The sequence below is a fragment of the Triticum aestivum genome, chromosome 5A, assembly GCF_018294505.1.
Source record: "Triticum aestivum cultivar Chinese Spring chromosome 5A, IWGSC CS RefSeq v2.1, whole genome shotgun sequence".
In the NCBI taxonomy this organism is placed as follows: Eukaryota; Viridiplantae; Streptophyta; class Magnoliopsida; order Poales; family Poaceae; genus Triticum; species Triticum aestivum.
In genome coordinates, this window is record NC_057806.1 from 601,663,638 (window position 1) to 601,669,669 (window position 6,032).

The window sequence follows — 6,032 nt, forward strand, 5'->3', positions numbered from 1 at the left end:
GAAAATCTAGATAAAAAGATCCACAACCAAATTACTCAATATGGATCTAAGGTAGGAATGACTTTGAAAAATATTAAGGAAAAGGAACCCATAGTTAATGAGAAGATAAACTTAGATTCTACTAGAATTGATAAGCTTGAGGGTATCATTACAAACTTGGGAACCGCTTTTCTTCTGTAAAGAATACTCCAAGTCCTCCTACTAAAATTGCAAAGCTTATGTATGTTCCTAAAAATATGAGAGAATCATCTAGTAAGGAAACTGCGGATCTTAAATCTATAAGTGTTCATCCCAATCTTTTTGCTATCATTAAGGAACCAATTGCTACAAATGAATTTTTCGATCTTGTGCCTAAAAGTTTGGTAATCACTAGAAAGAAATAAATTCCTAAGGTAAATAGATGCCTCATCGAAGAATTGCCTACTAAAGATGGCAATACCTAGATCTATCCTCGCTTTTATGCCTAGCTAGGGGCGTTAAACGATAGCGCTTGTTGGGAGGCAACCCAATTTTATTTTTATTCCTTGCTTTTTGCTCCTGCTTAGTAATAAATAAATTATCTAGCCTCTATTTTGGTCATGTTTTTTGTGTTTAATTAGTGTTTGTGCCAAGTAGAACCGTTGGGAAGACTTGGGGAAAGTCTTGTTGAATTTGCTGTAAAAAACAGAAACTTTAGCGCTCACAAGAACTGCTGTCATTTTTATTTGAAGAGTGATATTTAGTTAATTCTTTTTTCAGATGATTAATAGATAAATTCCTAACGTCCAGCAATTTATTTTAGAATTTTTGGGGTTCCAGATCTTGCGCTAGCTACAGATTACTACAGACTGTTCTGTTTTTGACAGATTCTGTTTTTCGTGTGTTGTTTGCTTATTTTGATGAATCTATGGTTAGTAAAATAGTTTATAATCCATATAGAAGTTGGAATACAGTAGGTTTAACACCAATATAAATAAATAATGAGTTCATTACAGTACCTTGAAGTGGTCTTTTGTTTTCTTTCGCTAACGGAGCTCACGAGTTTTCTATTTGAGTTTTGTGTTGTGAAGTTTTCAAGTTTTGGGTGAATTCTTTTGATGGATTATGGAACAAGGAGTGGCAAGAGCCTAAGCTTGGGGATGCCCATGGCACCCCCAAGATAATCCAAGGACACCAAAAAGTCAAACCTGGGGGATGCCCCGAAAGGCATCCCCTCTTTCGTCCACTTCCATCGGTAATTTACTTGGAGCTATATTTTTATTCACCAACATGATATGTGTTTTGCTTGGAGCGTCTTTTATTATTTGTGTCTTTGTGTCTTAGTATGCCACAATCATCCTTGCTATACACACCTTTTGAGAGAGCCATACATGAATTAAAATTTGATAGAATACTCTATGTGCTTCACTTATATCATTTGAGCTATGTAATTTTGCTCTATGTGCTTCACTTATATCTTTTGAGCTATGTAATTTTGCTCTATGTGCTTCACTTAGATCTTTTAGAGCACGGTGGTGGATTTGTTTTAAAGAAACTATTGATCTCTCATGCTCCGCTTAAATTATTTTGAGAGTCTCTTAATAGCATGGTAATTTGCTTAATAATAATATGCTTGGTATTCAAGATTTGTGAAACTTTCTTTTGATTGTGTTGAATACTAAGAAAAGATTGAATCATGATAATTGTTTTGAGATATGGAGGTGATAATATTAAAGTCATGCTAGTTGAGTAGTTGTGAATTTAAAGAATCCTTGTGTTAAAGTTTGTGATTCCCGTAGCATGCACGTATGGTGAACCGTTATGTGATGAAGTCGGAGCATGATTTGTTTATTGATTGTCTTCCTTATGCGTGGCGGTCGGGGACGAGCGATGGTCTTTTCCTACCAATCTATCCCCCTAGGAGCATGCGCGTAATACTTTGCTTTGATAACTTCTAGATTTTTGCAATAAGTATATGAGTTCTTTATGACTAATGTTGAGCCCATGGATTATACGCACTCTCACCCTTCCACCTTTGCTAGCCTCTCTAATACCGCGCACCTTTCCCCGGTATCATACACCTACCATATATCTTCCTCAAAACAGCCACCATATCTACCTATTATGGCATTTCCATAGCCATTCCGAGATATATTTCCATGCAACTTTCCACCATCTAGTTCATCATGACACATTCATCATTGTCATATTGCTTAGCATGATCATGTAGTTGACATAGTATTTGTGGCAAAGCCACCGTTCATAATTTTTTCATACTTGTCACTCTTGATTCATTGCATATCCCAGTACACCGCCGGAGGCATCCATATAGAGTCATACTTTGTTTTAGAATTGAGTTGTAAATAAATAAAAGTGTGATGATCATCATTTAATAGAGCATTGTCCCCCAAAAAAGGAGAAAGGCCAAAGAAAAAAAGAAGGCCCCAAAAAAGAGAGAAAATAAATAAAAAGGGGCAATGCTACTATCCTTTTACCACACTTGTGCTTCAAAGTAGCACCATGATCTTCACAGTAGAGAGTCTCTCATGTTATCACTTTCATATACTAGTGGGAATTTTACATTATAGAACTTTGCTTGTATATTCCAATGATGGGCTTCCTCAAATTGCCCTAGGTCTTCATGAGCAAGCAAGTTGGATGCACACCCACTTAGTTTCTTTTTGAGCTTTCATATACTTATAGCTCTAGTGCATCCGTTGCATGGCAATCCCTACTCACTCACATTGATATCTATTGATGGGCATCTCCATAGCCCGTTGATACGCCTAGTTGATGTGAGACTATCTTCTTCTTTTTGTCTTATCCACAACCACCACTCTATTCCACCTATAGTGCTATATCCATGGCTCACGCTCATGTATTACAAGAAGATTGAAAAAGTTTTGAAAAAGTTAGAGTATGAAACAATTGCTTGGCTTGTCATCGGGGTTGTGCATGATTTAAATACTTTGTGTGGTGAAGATAGAGCATAGCCAGACTATATGATTTTGTAGGGATAACTTTCTTTGGCCATGTTATTTTGAGAAGACATAATTGCTTTGTTAGTATGCTTGAAGTATTATTATTTTTATGTCAATATAAACTTTTGTCTTGAATCTTTCGAATCTGAATATTCATATCAGAATTAAGAAGATTTGCATTGAAATTATGCCAAGTAGCACTCCGCATCAAAAATTCTCTTTTTATCATTTACCTACTCGAGGACGAGCAGGAATTAAGCTTGGGGATGCCTGATACGTCTCCAATGTATCTATAATTTTTGATTGCTCCATGCTATATTATCTACTCTTTTGGACTATATTGGGCTTTATTTTCCACTTTTATATTATTTTTGGGACTAACCTATTAACCGGAGACCCAGCCTAGAATTGTTGTTTTTTTTGCCTATTTCAGTGTTTCGGAGAAACAGAATATAAAACAGAGTCCAAACGGAATAAAACCTTCGGGAACGTGATTTTCTCACCGAACGTGATCCAGGAGACTTGGACCCTACTCCAAGGAGTCAAGGAGGAGGTCACGAGGGTGGGGGGCGCCCCCTAGGGCGCGCCCCCTGCCTCGTGGGCCCCTCAGTGCTCCACCGACGTACTCCTTCCTCCTATATATACATACGTACCCCCAAATGATCAGAACAGGAGCCAAAAACCTAATTCCGCCGCCGCAACTTTCTGTATCCACGAGATCCCATCTTGGGGCCTGTTCCGGAGCTCCGCCGGAGAGGGCCGTCATCACGGAGGGCTTCTACATCGTCCTAGCCCCTCCGATGAAGTGTGAGTAGTTTACCTCAGACCTTCGGGTCCATAGTTAGTAGCTAGATGGCTTCTTCTCTCTCTTTGAATCTCAATACAAAGTTCTCCCCCTCTCTTGTGGAGATCTATTCGATGTAATCTTCTTTTTGCGGTGTGTTTGTTGAGACCGATGAATTGTGGGTTTATGATCAAGTCTATCTATGAATAATATTTGAATCTTCTCTGAATTCTTTTATGTATGATTGGTTATCTTTGCAAGTCTCTTCGAATTATCCGTTTGGTTTGGCCAACTAGATTGGTAGTTCGTGCCATGGGAGAAGTGCTTAGCTTTGGGTTCGATCTGCGGTGTCCTTTCCCAGTGACAGAAGGGGCAGCAAGGCACGTATTGCATCGTTGCCATCGAGGATAACAAGATGGGGTTTATTTCATATTGCATGAATTTATCTCTCTACATCATGTCATCTTGCTTAAGGCGTTACTCTGTTTTTAACTTAATACTCTAGATGCATGCTGGATAGCGGTCGATGAGTGGAGTAATAGTAGTAGATGCAGAATCGTTTCGGTCTACTTGTCACGGACGTGATGCCTATATACATGATCATGCCTAGATATTCTCATAACTATGCTCAATTCTGTCAATTGCTCAACAGTAATTTGTTCACCCACCGTAGAATACTTATGCTCTTGAGAGAAGCCACTAGTGAAACCTATTGTCGGTGTCAAAACCGGCGGATCTCGGGTAGGGGGTACCGAACTGTGCGTCTAGGCCGGATGGTAACAGGAGGCAAGGGACACGAAGTTTTACCCAGGTTCGGGCCCTCTTGATGGAGGTAAAACCCTATGTCCTGCTTGATTAATATTGATGATATGGGTAGTACAAGAGTAGATCTACCACGAGATCGGAGAGGCTAAACCCTAGAAGCTAGCCAATGGTATGATTGTTGTTCTGTATGTTGTCCTACGGACTAAAACCCTCCGATTTATATAGACACTGGAGAGGGTTAGGGTTACACAAAGTCGGTTATAATGGTAGGAGATCTGCATATCCGTATCGCCAAGCTTGCCTTCCACGCCAAGGAAAGTCCTTTCCGGACATGGGACGAAGTCTTCAATCTTGTATCTTCATAGTCCAGGAGTCCGGCTGAAGGTATAGTCCGGCCATCCGGACACCCCCTAATCCAGGACTCCCTCAGTAGCCCCTGAACCTTCAATGATGATGAGTCCGGCACGCAGATTGTCTTTGGCATTGCAAGGCGGGTTCCTCCTCCAAGTACTTCATAGAAGATTTTGAACACAAAGATAGTGTCCGGCTCTGCAAAATAAGTTTCCACATATTGCCATAGAGAGAATAATATTTACAAAAATCTAATCTGCTGACGTATTTCGTAGTGTGACACACCACGGCCAAGCCTTTATTCGAATCGTTTTATTGTCCCACCTCAGCGCGTCATGCGAGGCGGTTTCCTTGGCACGTCTTGTTAAAGCAGAGATCGTGTCCCCTTATTCCGGGATTCTCATCAATACGGGCGTGGGTAATCCAACCGCTTCTAGGACTCCTAGACTATAGGCAAGTCCAAACGGCCACGGAGAGGACGCTTGATATTCACCCTCTTTATAAAGGGACAAGGCTTTTATTTTTCCCTCCCGCGCTCAATCGAATCCTTCCCCCACCTCAAGCTCAAACACCCAAAGTTCAGGTCAGGTGCTCCGAACCTTCAATCATGTCCGGATCTAGCCTTCAAGGCCGATGGGTGCCTTCCTCCGTCACGGAAGAAGACATCAAAAAGTTGAGGGAGGCCAGATATCTGACCGTCGAGGTTTTGCATCAGCTGCCTGCCCGAGGGCAGGCCGTCCCCTCCCCCGAACCCAACGAGAACGTCGTGTTCGTCTCCCACTTCCTCCGAGGTCTAGGCCTTGCCCTGGATCCTTTCGTCAGGGGTTTGATGTTTTATTACGGGCTAGATTTCCATGATCTAGCTCTGGACTCCTTTCTTCATATCACGACATTTATTGTTGTGTGTGAGGCCTTCCTCCGGGTTACCCCTCACTTTGGCCTGTGGCTCAAGACCTTTGAAGTAAAGCCGAAGATGATCGAGGGGCAACATGCATCACGTGGAGGTGCCTCAATATGCAAGATGACGGGAGCTCCATGGCCCAAAGGTTCCATTCAGAGGTGTCTGAATTGTGGCAACAGGAGTGGTTCTACATCACGGCTCCTAGAAGTGCCAAGTGGGCGGCCGCCCCAGTTTTCCGCTCGGGCCCTCCACCACAACTGATGTCATGGATCAGCAGAGGTCTGAGCTGGGG